General features: G+C 37.3%; 1 protein-coding gene across 2 annotated transcripts in view; it reads right to left on the bottom strand.

Moving 5' to 3' along the window:
* Positions 1-16,142, bottom strand: part of GPR156 (G protein-coupled receptor 156) — a 110,171-nt gene that overhangs the window by 56,741 nt on the left and 37,288 nt on the right. The gene's annotated exons all lie outside the window — the stretch shown is intronic.

Genomic DNA, 16,142 nt, shown 5'->3' with positions numbered 1-16,142 from the left:
AAGAAAAAAGGAACAAACTGAACTAAAAACCCCCTAAAACAGTTAACAAAATGGCAATAAGTGCATACCTATCAATAATTACTTTAAATGAAAATGGACAGATGATCCAATCAAAAGACAGACTGGCTGAATGGATACAGAAACAACACCTGTATATATACTGTCTGTAAGAGACTCACTTTAGATCTAAAGACACACACAACTGAAAAAAGGGGTGGAGAAAAGGTATCCCATGCAAATATGAATCAAACAAAAGTTGGGACAGGAATACTTATATAAAAAAACAAAAACAAAAAAACAACAGACTTTAAAACAAAAACTGTAGCAAGAGACAAAGGAGGTCATTATATATTCAAGGGATTTATCTAAGAAGAAAGTATAACAATTATAAATACATATGTGCCCAACATAGGAACACATAAAAAAAGATTATATATATATATAATATATATACAATAAGATATTATAAGACATATATATATATAATAAGACATTCCATTTCAAATCAGCACAATACACAATCTTTTCAAGTGCACATGGAATATCTCGAGGATAGATCACTTGCTAAGCCACAAAACAAGTCTCAGTAAATTTATTTGATAAGAAAACTGAAGTCATATCAAGCATCTTTTCTGACCATAATACTATAAGAATAGGAATCAATTATAAGAAAATAACTGAAAAATACACAAACATGTAGACTCTACACAATATACTGCTAAACAACCAATATATCACTGAAGAAATCAAAGAAGAAATTTTTAAAAACCTGAAAGCAAAAGAAAATGAAAACACAACAATAAAAAAAAACTATGGGTTGCAGAAAAAGCATTTCTAAGAGGGAAATTTATGGCAATGCAAGCTACTTTAGGAAACAAAAAAATCTTCAACAAACAATGTAACATTATACCTAAAAGAACTAGGAAAATGAAGAAGAAATAAAATCCATGTTAGTAGAAGGAAAGAAATCATAAAAGATCAGAGAAGAAATAAATGGAATAGAGACTGAAAAACAATAGATCAATGAAACTAACACCTCATTATTTGAAAAGATAAAATTGATAAACCTTCAGCCAGACTCATCAAGAAAAAAGGAGAGAGAGCCCAAACCAATAATATGAGAAATGAAAAATGAGAAATTCAACTGACACCACAGAAATACAAAGGATAAGTGACTATTATAGGAAATTATTTTTATGCCAATAAGCGGACAACCTAGAAGAAATGGAAAAATTCTTAGAAATGTATACTCTCCCAACACTGAACCAGGAAGAAATAGAAAATATGAACACAACAATTACCAGTTACCAGTAATAAAACTGAATCAGTAATTTTAAAACTCCCAACAAGCAAAAGTCTAGGACCAGATGGCTTCATAGGTGAATTCTTTGCATTCTGAGAAGAGTTGACCCCCATCCTTCTGAAATTATTCCCCAAAATTGCAAAGGAAGAAACATGTCTGAACTCATCCTATGAGGCCAGCATCAGTCTGATACCAAAAACCAGACAGATACCACAAGAAAAGAAAATTACAGGCCAATATTAATGATGAACATAGATATAAAAATTCTCAACAAAATACTGTGCTTAGTTGTTCAGTCGTGTCCAACTCTTTGTGACCCCACGGACTGTAGCCTGCCAGACAAGAATATTGGAGTGGGTTGCCAAGCCCTCTTCCAGGGGTTCTTCCCAACCCAGGGATGGAACCCAGGTCTCTGGCACTGCAGGTGGATTCTTTACCATCTGAGCCACCAGGGAAGCCCCAACAAAATACTAGCACCAAATTCAATAGTACATTAAAACAAACATACATGATCAAATGGGATTTATAATACTTTTAAATGTAGTGAAATCCATAAAAATTTTGAATCACTACTTTGTACACCTGAAACTAATATTGTAAAAGAAAAGTGCATGTAAGTATACAACTGAGAGAATTTGTGGAAACTTGACACACTTGTGTGAACAGTATCCAAGTCAAGAAATGAACACAACTAGTGTGCTAGAAGTCCTCTCGGTCCCTTCCTGTGACTATGCTCCCCTAACTCTCCCTTCAACCTCCAGAGCTATCACTATCCTGATTTCTAACATCATAAGGTTGTTTTTTTTTTTTAAATAAAAAAGTAATATTTATATTCTATAACTAAGAGATTTTTTTTGTATTTAGCCATTTTTAATTGTGCTAATTACATTCACAATGTTATGCAACCACTTCTACTATCTATTTCCAAAATGGCTTAACCCTTAAAATTTCTTTTATTGGAGGGGAGGGAGGCAGAAGGCAAAAAAAATTTTATTGGAGTATATTTCATTTACAAAGTTGTGTTACTTTCTGCTGTAAAGCAAAGTATATCACTTGGACATATATCTACTCTTTTTGAGATTTTTTTCTCATATAGGTCCAGAGATTGGTTTTGCCTGGTTTCATATTTCACATTAAGTGGAATCATATAGGGTATAATCTGAGTGCTTGGCTACTTCTGCTCAACATTATTTTTGTAAGAGTCATGCATATTGTTGCATGTAGCTATAGATTATTGATTCTCATGGTTGCTTATAGTCAAGCAGTGAATATACCATGATGCATTTAGACAACTGTTGATGAACAGCTCAGTAGTTTCCAGTTTGGGCCTATTAGAAATAGTGCTGATAAGAACATTCTAGCATACGTATTTTGGTGAGTCAGTTTAGTTCAGTTCAGTCACTCATTTGTGTCTGACTCTTTGCGACTGCAAAGACTGCAGCACGCCAGGCTTCCCTGTCCATCACCAACTCATGGAGCTTGCTCAAACTCATGTGCATCGAGTCTGTGATGCCATTTAACCATCTCATCCTCTGCCATCCACTTCTCCTCCTGCCTTCAATCTTTCCCAGCATCAGGGTCTTTTCAAATGAGTCAGTTCTTTGTATCAGGTGGCCAAAGTATTGGAGTTTCAGCTTCAACATCAGTCCTTCCAATGAATATTCAGGACTGATCTCCTTTCAGATGGACTGGTAGATCTCCTTGCAGTCCAAGGGACTCTCAAGAGTCTTCTCCTACACCATAATTCAAAAGCATGAATCCTTTGGTGCCCAGCTTTCTTTATGGTCCAACTCTCACATCCATACATGATTACTGGAAAAACCATAGCTTTGACTAGATGGACCTTTTGTCGGCAAAGTAATGTCTCTGCTTTTTAATATGCTGTCTAGGTTCATAACTTTGCTTCCAAGGAGCAAGCATCTTTTAATTTCATGTCTGCAATCACCATCTGCAGTGATTTTGGAGCCAAAAAAAGTAAAGTCTGTCACTGTTTCCATTGTTTCCCCATCTATCTGCCATGAAGTGATGGGACCAGATGCCATGATCTTAGTTTTCTGAATGTTGAATTTTAAGCCAGCTTTTTCACTCTCCTCTTTCACTTTCATCAAGAGGCTCTTTAGTCTTCTTCACTTTCTGCCATAAGGGTGGTGTTATCTGCATATCTGAGGTTATTGATATTTCTCCCTGCAATCTTGATTCCAGTTCATACTTCATTCAGCCCAGCATTTTGCATGATGTACTCTGCATATAAGTTAAATAAACAGGGTGACAATATACAGCCTTGATGTACTCCTTTCCCCATTTGAAACCAGTCCATTGTTGCATGTCTGGGTTCTAACTGTTGCTTCTCAACCTGCATACAGATTTCTCAGGAGGCAGATAAGGTGGTCTGGTATTCCCATCTCTTGAAGAATTTTCCACAGTTTGTTGTGATACACACAGTTAAAGGCTTTAGTGTAGTCAATGAAGCAGATGTTTTTCTGGAATATTCTTGCTTCATCTATGATCCAACAGAGGTTGGCAATTTGATCTCTGGTTCCTCTGCCTTTTCTAAATCCAGCTTGAACATCTGGAACTTCTCGGTTCACGTACTGTTGAAGCCTAGTTTGGAGAATTTTGAGCATTACTTTGCTAGCATGTGAGATAAGTGCAGTTATGCAGTAGTTTGAATATTCTTTGGCATTGCCTTTCTTTGGGATTGGAATGAAAACTGACCTTTTCCAGTCCTGTGGCCACTGCTGAGTTCTCCAAATTTGTTGGCATATTGAGTGCAGTGCTTTAACGGCAACATCTTTTAGCATTTTAGTGAAAACATATATGTAATTTTTGCTGGAATTGATGTGACATAGGACATGATTATGTTCAGGTTTGGTAGATTCTGAAGAGCTTTCTAAAGTCATTATAACAATGTGTAAATTCTTACAACAATGCATGAGACTTTCAGCTGCTCTCCACCCTTCCCAACACTTGGGTTTTCAGTCTTTTTAAAACTGTAGACATTCAAGTGAGTATACAGTGTTATCTCATTGTGCCTTTACTTCGCATTTCCCTAATGACTAAGGAGGTAGAGCACTTTTTCATTTGTACATTGGCTGCCTTGATATAAGCTATTTTGAAGTGGCTATTTATATCTTTGCTCATTTAAAAGTTGTTTTCTCTGTGTTTTTCTTATTGATCATAGTTTTTTATTCTGGATACAAATCTTCTGATGATATACACATTATGAATATATTCTCATTCTATGGCTTGCTTGTTTCCTTCTCAGGGGTGTCTCTTAGTGAATAGAAAATATTTTTGATACTTATATGAACCAATTTAATAGTCTTTCTTTTATGAGCAGTACATTTTGTGTTCTATTTAAGACATGTTTTCCTGACCCAAGTTTATGAAAATATTCTCCTACATCATCTTCCTGAAGCTTGTTTTATATTTAGATCTATAGCCCGCCTGAAGATGATTTTGTTGAGGTAGGATTCAAGTTGCATATTTTCCCCATGTGGATAGCCAACTGACTTAGCATCATTTATTAAAAAGTGTCCATACATGCTTGGCTCTGTTTCTGAGTTCTCCCTGTTCTGTCCCACTGGTCTATCTGTCTACCCCTGCCCCCAAAGCAGAATGAGCCTGTTATTAATTAGTAGCTTTATAATAACCCTTAACATCCAAAAGAAGTTTTCTCAAGTTTTTCTTGTTCATTATTTCCATGCTATTTTTGGCCTTTTGAATTTCCATATAAATTTGAGTTGATATGTTGAGTTTCACCAGAAAAGAAAAAAAGTTCAGAATTTTTATTGCAATTACATTGAAACCATGAACTAATCTGGAGGTAATTATATCTTGACAGTATTGGACCTTTTTATATCAAAGATAATATATCCTTTACTTATTTAGAACTTAAGTTCTCTCAAAATATTTTATGATTTTTCATGTAGAGATACTCCATATCTTTCCCTAGTGTATCAGTCAGGGTTCAGAGAAACAAAACTAGTAAGTGATATATGGATTTGTCAGACAGTTGGTTTATGCAATTTTGGGGGCTGATTCAGCTTAAACTCCATTTTTAGCCACTTCTGTTCTTAAATCAAGGTATCCCAAGGAGCATGCTTTTATTTATGGGAGTGCTATTGTTGTTCAGTCGCCAAGTCATGTCAGACTCTTTGCGATCCCATGGACTGCAGCACACCAGGCCTCCCTGTCCCTCACCATCTCCCAGAGTTTGCACAAGTTCACTCTATTGCATCAGTGATGCCATCCAACCATCTCATCCTCTGTTGCCCTCTTCTCCTTCTGCCTTCAATCTTTCCCAGCATCAGGGTCTTTTCCAATGAGTCGGTTGTTTGCCATCAGGTGGCCAAAGTACTGGAGCGTCAGCTTCAGCATCAGTCTTTCCAATGAGTATTCAGGATCGATTTCCTTTAAGATTGACTGGTTTGATCGCCTTGCTGTCCAAGGGACTCTCAGGAGTCTTCTCCAGCACCACAGTTCAAAAGTATTAATTCTTTGGCACTTTGCCTTCTTTATGGTCCAACTCTCACAACCATATGTGACTACTGGAAAGACCATGACCTTGACTATACAGATCTTTGTCAGCAAAGTGATGCCTTTGATTTTTAACACACTGTCTAGGTTTGTCAAAGCTTTCCTGTCGAGAAGCAATTGTCTTCTAATTTCATGGCTGCAGTCACTATCCACAGTGATGTTAGAAACCAAGAAGAAGAAATCTGTCACTGCTTCCACCTTTTTCCCTTCTATTTGCCATGAAGTGATGCGGCCAGATGCCATGATCTTAGTTCTTTAATATTTAGTTTTAAGCCGGCTTTTTCCCTCTCCTCCTTCACCCTCATCAAGAGGTTCTTTAGTTCCTCTTCGCTTTCTGCCACTAGAGAGGTATCATCTGCATATCTGAGGTTGTTGATAAGAGGATGCTATGGGTACTTTTAAATGTTAAAGGTCTATTCTCAATAGGGCTGCTAGTTTTCTTGTTAAATGTAAGTCAGGTCATGTCACTCCTCAGTTCCAAACCCTACAATGACTCTTCATAACACTTGAAGTAAATGCCAAAGTCATTTGACCTACAAGACCCTACAGGATCTGGCCTCTACAACCTCTGCAACCTCTCTGACTTCTCATTTACTCTGCTAGAGTCACACTGGCCTCCTTGCTTTCCTTGAACACTGGGTATGTTCCTATCTCAGGGCCCTTGCATATTCTGTTCCTTTTTCTTGGAAAAGTCTTTACCTTATAACTTGTTTTCTATGTCTTTCAGTCCATATTTAAAGGGCTTCCCAGGTGGTACAGTGATAAAGAATCTGCCTGCCATTGCAGGAGAGTCAAGAGACATGGGTTCAATCTCTGGGTCAGGAAGATCCCCTGGAGGAGGAAATGGCAACCCACTCCAGAATTCTTGCCTGGAAATTTCCATGGACAGAAGAGCCTGGCAGGCTACAGTCCATGGAGTCTCTAAAGAGTCAGACATGACTTGGCGACTCAACCACAAAATAATTATGAGATGACTTCTAAAAGTTCAGAACTCTGTGGCCAACAGGGCATCAAAAGCAGACAGATTTTAGTGGTATGACAAGACAGAAAGAATAGTTCAGAATGAAGGGCCATGACCAGGAGAACTGGAAATCTGAGATTTTGGATGTTACTCCCTGGGCTTCTGGAGGGATCAACCACCAGGAGAGAGAAAGAACAATGGAAAGCACTTGCTTATCTATGGCACAATTTAATATAGATAATGTACTGAAGTTAAAGAATGAAGATGTCTGTCTTCTAAGAAGTTAGCTTTATCACCATAGTCTATATTCTAGGCCATTTAATTTGTTCATTAAGAAACATGGAGTATAATCCAGGCACAATGAAGATACAAAGATCAATAAGATATGGTCCTAAAGCCAAGGAGTTCATTATCTGGTAGGAGAGACAAAGCCCCCTCCTTCATCCCAAACCAGTAAGTTGTGATGGGGTAACTGTGTACCTATCTATAATTATGGGTACACAAAGGAGGGTGTGTCTACTTCATCTGGAGATGATATTTTAGGTCTGACTGCGAGGAGGATAAACAGCATGAAAGGACTTTATAGAAACTGCTCCTATGCATTAATCTGGATTTTTCCTCATTATCTTCTGCTGACTCGCCCATAGCTGGTACCCAAAGAAGATATCATCTCTGATCACAACCCTAGATTTTTTCACCTCATTTCAGCTTTGCACCTCTTTTCCAGCACTATTTCTGCAATCCAGCAGCTTCTGACATGATACACCACCTATTTTTGATTCTATGCTCAATCCTTTGGATGTGATGACTGACATAATATTTCCCAGCTACAAACTTTAACTCTCTTTTTGGTAAGGCTTCGTAGGATCTGTCCCTGGTCACTCTGCCTCATTCATTCATGGCCCTGCCACACTATCCCCCAAATAAGCTATATGGATGGTATTTATTCTAGGCCTGCCTGGCTCTCCTTCCTTCTTGGCCAATAACCATCAAATTGAGTATTATAGAGAAAATTCCAGAAATCCCTGTATGGCATAGCATGAAAGCAAACTTTGTTGAAGCCCACAAGATCAGTACAGGCTTCTTTTCTTGCCAGTCACTTCCCCTTCATCTCTAATTATTCAAACCACTCAGAAAACAGACCTGAAACAATTGCTATGAGAGGAGCACAGCTCCCTTCTCTGCCACAAAGCATTACTTTTTGAAAAGCTATTTTTAAAAAACAGAATGTACTTTTTGGACTTGCTTGTGTTTTGCCACCCAGGTGATCCCTTTGATGTTCCCAGGAATCCTTAATCACATTTTACACAGTATCTTGAGCACAGTAGGTGTTCAGTAAACATTTACTATTGATGTTGATAGATAAAACTCACTAAGGTGATAATACAGAGAGTTCAGGGATGCAAAGGATAAAGAAAAGTTGAGGATGAGTCTAATCCTTCTCAAAAGTGTGGGGATACTGAGGCCTTTTCATGATAATGAAAAATAATGTGAAACCGGGGGAGTCAGAGAGATTCATAGAAAGGTTCAGCAATAACATGCTTGAGAACCATGATTCATATGGTATACTAGACTTTCTGAAGGCAAAGAGAAAAAATAGAGCAGGGTACATGAAGTAACTCATGAATGAACTGCCTGAATTCATTGAATGTTGAATGTAATTCAACTCTGCCAGATTCTGCCAGAGGACCTGTATGAGGACCCTACTCAGGACGGAGATATGGTAGAGTGAGCAGGCCACAAGGATGAACATATTTCAGTCATTTACCAGCATCTGGGTCTCTGGCTGCCACTCCAGCCCGGGGTACAGGCAGAAGTAGCAGATGCCTCCATGCAGGGTTCCCAGTGTTGGGACAGGCAATCTGCCATGTGCATGAATAGCTCCACACATTCTTGCTGGGTATGCCCACAGGAAAGGCCCTGACTGCTCTTTACTCAGACGATTTTGCAGGGCTGTGTCTGCAGTGAGCAACCTTGAGGGATGAGTTAATATACCCTCCCTTCCAAAGAAAAGGCTTGTTATGACTCACTATAAAAGTGATGAATTCCCCAGGCTTAGGTTGCTTTCCTTTCATGGCAGCCCCCTGAGTGTGCAAGCCTCATCCATCATGGGCCCTGAATCATCCCCATGGGACCAGGGGCATGGGAACCAGCACGAAGTCAACATGAGGCTCTCCCAACTGCTTTTTACCATGAGTAATGAACTACTTTGTTTCTGACCCAAGAGTCTTGTGTCTTTTAACATAAAACAGTAACAGGTTAAGTTGTTAATTTATAAGTACAGCAAAATCTCACACCCATACTCATACTCAAAACCTCATACTCAATTCTCAAACTTCTTGATATCTCAGGAAGTCAAACTCCAGACACTAGGGATTATTATAGGAATGTTACTTTTGATTCGGAGGAGTAACAATATATAAATAACTACCATCAACAATCATTATCACAAACGACAGTGAGGTAATGTTTTAGAATAAAAGATAGACTTGTAATTGAACAAGTTTAGCTTCATGCAGAAGTTATGACATTGCCCTTATATTGTGCATTTCAGAAGAGGCACCAGGAGAGCCTTCCTTTGGAACTGAAAGATCTGTTTTGCTCCAAGAGTTAATTTGACCCTTATTAAACTACATGAGGAATCTAGAAAAAAAAAGAGTGAATTCTTCCATATCAGTCATTAATATCTAGCACAGTTATCAGCTGGGTTTTAGGTTACCTAGCAGGGCCCTTTGGAAAAGGACACCAAATATGGTATACTTTTCTCACTCATGAGAACCTTCCCAGATAAATAAGAATGCTTCTAAATAAGAGTTTTTAATAGCTTTATTGATCAAAACAAATTGTGGAAAATTCTTCAAGAGATGGGAATACCAGACCACTTACCTGCCTCCTGAGAAATCTGTAGGCAGGTCAAGAAGCAACAGTTAAAACCAGACATGGAACAATGGACTGGTTCGAAATTGAGAAAGGAGTACGTCAAGGTTTTATATTGTCATCCTGCTTATTCAACTTATATGCCGAGTAGATAATGCAAAATGATGGGCTGGATAAAGTTACAAGCTGAAATCAAGATTGCAGGGAGAATTAACAATATCCTCAGATATGCACATGACACCACCCTTATGGCAGAAAGCAAAGAAGAACTAAAGAGTCTCTTGATGAAAGTGAAAGAGGAGAGTGAAAAAGTTGGCTGAAAACTCAACATTCAAAAAACTAAGATCATGGCGTATGGTCCCATCACTTCATGGCAAATAGATGGGGACACAGTGGAAACAGTGACAGACTTTATTTTTTTGGGCTGCAAAATCACTGCAGATGGTGAATGCAGGCATGAAATTAAAAGATGCTTGCTCCTTAGAAGCAAAGTTATGACCAGCCTTGACAGCTTATTAAAAAGCAGAGACATTACTTTGCCAACAAAGGTCTGTCTAGTTAAAGCTATGGTTTTTCCAGTAGTCATGTATGAATGTGAGAGTTGGACTATAAAGAAAGCTGAGCACTGAAAAATTGATTTAGAACTGTAGTGTTGGAGAAGATTCTTTAGAGACCCTTGGACTGCAAGGAGATCCAACCAGTCAATCCTAAAGGAAATCAGTCCTGAATATTCATTGGAAGGATTGATGTTGAAGCTGAAATTCCAATACTTTGGCCACCTGATGCAAAGAACTGACTCAATGGAAAAGACCCTGATGCTGGGAAAGATTGAAGGTGGGAGGAGAAGGGAATGACAGAGGATGAGATGGCTGAATGGTATCACTGACTCAATGGACATGAGTTTGAGTAAACTCCAGGAGTTGGTGATGGACAGGGAGGCCTGGCATGCTGTAGTCCATGGGGTCGCAAAGAGTCGGATACGACTGAGTGACTGAACTGAACTGAAATAGCTTTATTCAGTGTAACTGACATACAATAAACTATGATTTTTTTTCAAAGTACATGACTTGTTAAGTTTTGATATATGCCTGTGAAACATGCACCACAATCAAAGTATGAAACATCACCCCAAAAGTTTCCACATGTCCACTGGTCATCCTTCCTACTCTTCTGTGTTACTCCCAACCTGCAAGGCAACCATTCACCTGATTTCTATCACTACAGATTGGGTAACAAGAGATTAGCTTTCTAGAATTTTGTATAACTGACTTTACATAGTATGTAAACTTTTTTGCCTTCTTTCACCCAGCATAATTATTCTGATACTCATCTATGCAGTTCCAAGTATTAATAATTATTTTAAGGTTGAGTACTATTTCACTGTATGGATATACACACTTCGTTTATCCATTCACTTGTTGATGGATGTTTGCATTAATTTGCATTACTTCCAGTTTGGGGCTATTACAAATAAAGTTGTTGTGAACATGGTACACATGTCATTATACAGACATACAGTTTCATTTCTCTGGATAAAAACCCAAGAGCAGAATGACTGGATCATACAGTAGCCACATGATGAACTTTTAAAGAAACTTCCAGACTATTTTCCAGAGTGATTTTACCATACTACAGCCCCATCAGCAGTATTTCCAATATTTAATTTAGCTAGTCTTTTTTTAAATTTATTTTTTAATTGAAGGATAATTGCTTTATAGAATTTTGTTGTTTTTTGTCAAACTTCAACATGAATCAGCAATTCAGTTCAGTCGCTCAGTCATGACCGACTCTTTGAGACCTCATGAATCACAGCATGCCAGGCCTCCCTGTCCATCACAAACTCCCACCCATCGAGTCAGTGATGCCATCCAGCCATCTCATCCTCTGTCGTCCCCTTCTCCTCCTGCCCCCCAATCCCTCCCAGCATCAGGGTCTTTCCAAATGAGTCAACTCTTCACATGAGGTGGTCAAAGTATTGGAGTTTCAGCTTTAGCATCAGTCCTTCCAATGAACACCCAGGACTGAACTCCTTCAGGATGGACTGGCTGGATCTCCTTGCAGTCCAAGGGACTCTCAAGAGTCTTCTCCAACACTACAGTTCAAAAGCATCAATTCTTTGGTGCTCAGCTTTCTTCACAGTTCAACTCTCACATCCATACATGACGACTGGAAAAACCATGGCCTTGACCAGACGGACCTTTGTTGGCAAAGTAATGTCTCTGCTTTTTAATATGCTATCTAGGTTGGTCATAACTTTCCTTCCAAGGAGTAAATGTCTTTAATTTCATGGCTGCAATCACCATCTGCAGTGATTTTGGAGCTCAAAAAAAGAAAGTCTGACACTGTTTCCAAGGTCTCCCCATCTATTTCACCCTCTCTTCCCTTCTCCCCATGTCCATAAGTCTATTCTCTATGTCTGTTTCTCCACTGCTGCCCTATAAATAAGTTCTTCAGTACCACTTTTCTAGATTCCAGATATGTTAGAATACAATATTTATCTTACTCATTCTGACTCACTTCACTCTGTAAAATAGGTTCTAAGTTCATCCACCTCATCAGAACTGATTCAAATGCATTCCTTTTTATGGCTAATATTCCATTGTGTATATGTACCACAACTTCATTATCCATTCATCTGTCGATGGATGTCTAGGTTGTTTCCATGTTCTAGCTATTGTAAATAGTGCTGCAGTGAACAATGGGATAATGTGTCTCTTTCAATTTTGGTTTCCTCAGGGTATATGCCTAGGAGTGGAATTGCTGGGTCATATAGTGGTTTTATTCCTAGTTTTTCTTCTCACCTTGCTTATAGTTTCCTTTGCTGTGCAAAAGCTTCTAAGTTTAATCAGGTCCCACTTGTTTACTCTTGTTTTTATTTCCATTACTCTAGGAGGTGGGTCACAGAAGATCTTGTTTTGATTTATGTCATCTAGTGTTCTGCCTATAGTTTCCACTAAGAGTTTTATAGTTTCTGGTCTTACATTTAGATTTTTAATCCATTTTGAGTTTATCTTTGTGTATGGTGTTAGGAAGTGTTCTAATTTCATTCTTTTACATGTAGCTGTCCAGTTCTCCCAGCACCATTTATTGAAGAGGCTGTCTTTGTCCCAATGTATATTCTTGCTCCTTTTTCAAAAATAAGGTACCCATAAGTGCATGGGTTTATTTCTGGGCTTTCTATCTTGTTCCATCAGTCTATATTTCTGTTTTTGTGCCAGTACCATACTGTCTTGATCACTGTAGCTTTGTAGCATAATCTGAATTCCTCCAGCTCCATTCTTCTTTGTCAAGACTGCTTTGGCTATTTGGGGCCTTTTGTGTTTCCATATGAACTGTGAAAGTTTTTGTTCTAGTTCTGTGAAAAATGCCATTGGTAATATGATAGGGATCCAATTCAATCTGTAGATTGTGTTTGTAGTATAGCCATTTTCACAATATTGATTCTTCCTACCCAGGAACATGAAATATCTGTCCATCTGTTTATGTTGTATTTCATTTCTTTCATTAGTGTCTTATAATTTTCTGTGTACAGTTCTTTTGTCTCCTTAGGTAAGTTTATTCCTAGATATTTAATTCTTTTTTTGCAATGGTGAATGGGACTGATTCCTTAATTTCTCTTTCTGACTTTTCATTGTTAGTATACAGAAATGCAAGTGATTTCTCTGTATTGATTTTGTATCCTGCAACTTTGCTAAATTCACTGATAAGCTTTAGTAATTTTCTGATACTATCTTTAGGGTTTTCTATGTACAGTATCATGTCATCTGCAAATAGTGAGAGCTTCACTTCTTCTTTTCCGATCTGGATTTATTTCTTTTTCTTCTCTAATTGCTGTAGCTAGGACTTCCAGAACTATGTTGTATAATAGTGGTGAAAGTGAACACCCTTGTCTTGTTCCTGATCTTAGGGTAAATTCTTTCAGTTTTTCACCACTGAGAATAATGCTTGCTATAAGCTTATCATATATGGCCTTTACTATGTTGAGGTAGGTTCCTTCTAGGCCCATTTTTTTGAAGTTTTAATCATAAATGGGTGCTGAATTTTGTCAAAGGCTTTTTCTGCATCTGTTGAGATCATCATATGGTTTTTATCTTTCAATTTGTTAATATGGTATATCACATTGATTGATTTGTATATATTGAAGAATCCTTACATTCCTGGAATAAACCCAACTTGATCATGGTGTATGAGCTTTTTGATGTGATGCTGAATTCTCTTTGCTAAAATTTTGTTGAGGATTTTTTGCATCTATGTTGATCAGTGATATTGGTCTGTAGTTTTCTTTTTTTGTGTTGTCTTTGTCTGGTTTTGGTATCAGGGTGATGGTGGCCTCATAGAGTGAATTTAGAAGTATTCCTTCCTCTGCAATTTTTTGAAAGAGTTTTAGAAGGACAGGCATTAGCTCTTCTCTAAACATTTGATAGAATTCTCCTGTGAAGCCATCTGGTCCTGGGGTTTTGTTTTTTGGGAGATTTTTGATCACAGCTTCAATTTCAGTGCTTGTAATTGGGTTGTTCATAATTTCTAATTCCTCCTGGTTCAGTCTTGGAAGATTGAGCTTTTCGAAGAATCTGTCCATTTCTTCCAGGTAATCCATTTTATTGCCATATAGTTGTTCATAATAGTTTCTTATAATCCTTTGTATTTCTGCACTGTCTGTTGTAACCTCTCCTTTTTCATTTCTAATTTTGTTGATTTGATTCTTCTCTCTTTTTTTCTTGATGAGTCTGGCTAAAGGCTTGTCAATTTTGTTTATCTTCTCAAAGAACCAGCTTTTAGTTTTATTAATCTTTACTATTGTTTCTTTATTTTCTTTTTCATTTATTTCTGCTTGGATCTTTATGATTTATTTCCTTCTACTAATTTTGGGGGTTTTTTGTTCATATTTTTCCAGTTGTTTTAGGTGTAAAGTTAGCTTGTCTATCTGATGCTTTTCTTGTTTCTTGAAGTATGATTGTATTGGTACAAACTTCCCTCTTAGAACTGCTTTTGCTGCATCCCATAGGTTTGGAGTTGTCATGTTCTCATTGTCACTTGTTTCTAGAAATTTTTTTATTTCCCTTTTGATTTCTTCAGTAACCCACTGGTTATTTAGAAATGTGTTGCCTAATCTCCATGTGTTGTGTTTCTTATAGTTTTTTCTTGTAATTTACATCTAGTCTCATAGTGTTGTGGTTGGACAAGATGCTTTTACAATTTCAATTTTCTTAAATTTACTGATGTTTGATTTGTGACCCAAGATGTGGTCTATCCTGGAGAATGTTCCATGAGCACTTAAGAAGGTGTATTCTTCTGCATTTGGATGGAATGTCCTGAAGATATCAATGAGATCCATCTCATCTAATGTATCATTTAAGACTTGTGTTTCCCTATTAATTTTCTGTCCATTGGATGATCTGTCCATTGGTGTGAGTAGGGTGTTAAAGTCTTCTACTATTATTGTGTTACTGTCAATTTCTCCTTTTATGTCTGTTAGTGTTTGTCTTATGTACTGAGGTGCTCCTGTGTTGTGTGCATAGATATTTACAATTGCCATGTCTTCCTCTTGGATTGATCCCTTGACCATTATGTAGTGTCCTTCCTTATCTCTTATAATCTTCTTTATTTTAAGGTCTATTTTGTCTGACATGAGGATTGCTACTCCAGCTTTCTTTTGCTTCCCATTTGCATGGAATATATCTTTCCATCCTTTCACTTTCAGTCTATATGTGTCTTTAGGTCTGAAGTGGGTTTCTTGCATACAACATATATATGGATCTTGTTTTTGCATCCATTCAGCCAGTCTGTAGCTTTTGGTTGGGGCATTTAATCCACTTACATTTAAAGTAATTATTGATATATATGTTCCTATTGCCATTTTCTTAAGTGTTTGGGGTTGATTTTGTAGATCTTTTTTCTTCTCTTGTATTTCTTGACTATATAAGTCCCTTTAACATTTGTTGTAAAGCTGGTTTGGTGGTACTGAATTCTCTTAACTTATGCTTGTCTGAAAAGCTTTTTATTTCATCATCAATTCTGAATGAGATCCTTGCCTAATTTAGTTAGTCTTTTAAAATTTTAACCATTCAAATAGGTGTGTGACAGTATTTCATTTGGTTTTAATTTGCATTTCCCTTATGACTCTCTCTTAACATGTTTATTTGCATATATCTTCTTCAGTGAAGTGTCTATTCAAATCTTTCACTCATTTGTTGTTGTTGTTGTATTATTTCTTTTATTATAAAATTTTGGCATTATTTATATATTCTGGATACAAGTTCTTTATCAGATACGTGACTTGCAGATATCTTCTTCCAGTATGTGGCATTCTTTTTAATTTTCTTAAGATTCTCTTTAGAAGAGAAGATGCTTCTAATTTTGGTGAAGTCCAATTCATCAATGTTTTCTTTTATGGATTTTACCTTTATTGTTGTATCTAATAAATCTTTGATTATTCCAAGGTCACAAAATTATTTTCTTATG

The sequence above is a fragment of the Dama dama genome, chromosome 19, assembly GCF_033118175.1.
Source record: "Dama dama isolate Ldn47 chromosome 19, ASM3311817v1, whole genome shotgun sequence".
NCBI classification, from domain to species: Eukaryota; Metazoa; Chordata; class Mammalia; order Artiodactyla; family Cervidae; genus Dama; species Dama dama.
This window is presented reverse-complemented; position numbering and strand designations above follow the sequence as displayed.